This window comes from Silene latifolia, unplaced genomic scaffold (assembly GCF_048544455.1).
Source record: "Silene latifolia isolate original U9 population unplaced genomic scaffold, ASM4854445v1 scaffold_368, whole genome shotgun sequence".
Lineage (NCBI taxonomy): Eukaryota > Viridiplantae > Streptophyta > Magnoliopsida > Caryophyllales > Caryophyllaceae > Silene > Silene latifolia.
Genome location: NW_027413297.1, coordinates 75,967 through 77,117, shown reverse-complemented (window position 1 = coordinate 77,117; position 1,151 = coordinate 75,967).

The following is a 1,151-nucleotide window of genomic DNA, read 5'->3' as shown; positions in this document are numbered from 1 at the left end:
GGGCAAGTAACGTTATGAAATGAGTTTTGGGATTCAAAAAAAATGGGGTGGTTGGAGATCAGTGTGAGTGATAGCATGAGATGGTTGGACTGATTGGTGATAAGTGTGAGTGATAGCATGATAAGAGAAGATCTATAGTAAGAAAGAGTGAGATGATACTGATATGAAATAATGGGATTTGAGTTTTGGAGCAATGAAAAGGTGACCGGAGCACTAAAGACTTAGGTAGAAGGAATAAGGAGTTGAATCATTAATTGGTATTGTTGAGTGTAAAGAGATAAGAAGGATAAAAGTAAGTTGAGAAAGATGTCGATCGGAGTTATGTGATATAGAAGTCAAGAATCGTCCAGATGTATGATACTATCATGAGGATGTTAGTTAATGGTTATATAGGAGTTTCAGGATAATATGATTAGTCATGAGTTTCGGGAATTAAGGAAAGTAAGAAGTCGGGTAAAGAATTTACACGATATGAGATCTTGGTGGTGAGTTGGGTGACGATGCAATTAAGGATGGAATTGGGAATATTGTTGAGGTAAATTTTGTTGATGGATTTGATGTTCGTTATTTGGGATGTTAACTAAAGATAGGAAAGAAACCGTGATGTTGAGAGATGAGTGTAAGAGGTTTATTATACGAGCAGTGGTGGTATTGTGGTGTTGTCACTAGTGGTTAAGGGCGATGATAGATAAGAAGGATAGCAATTCTAAATAGGTTGATTTTGTAGAGGCCGGATTGATATGTACATTTGTGGGAAAGTATAAGATGTGGTCTTAGGAGGCGGTTTCTAGTGGTTGAGTATTAGCTGTATGGTTATACTTGGTAGGAGGTGATGGTATGCGAATGGGAGAATATGTTATGAGGGGCATACGATTTAAGCTCGGGCGAGAGGTAACCTTTATCAAGTGGTAACTTACGTGATCAGGTTTGACTAGTTGGATGTGATTATGAGTCTATGATGTGTATAAACGTTTGTGTGAGCTTCTGACCTCACGATAAGTGGTATGGTGTGATAGTCATAAAGTTGTTATCTAAATGTTCTGTAATATATGTTGGATACGGTAACCTAATAGAATGATGTTCAAAAGTGATAGTTTGGGTGATCTGGCATGACTAGTTATACTTGTATGTGTATTTATGATATATGTTTA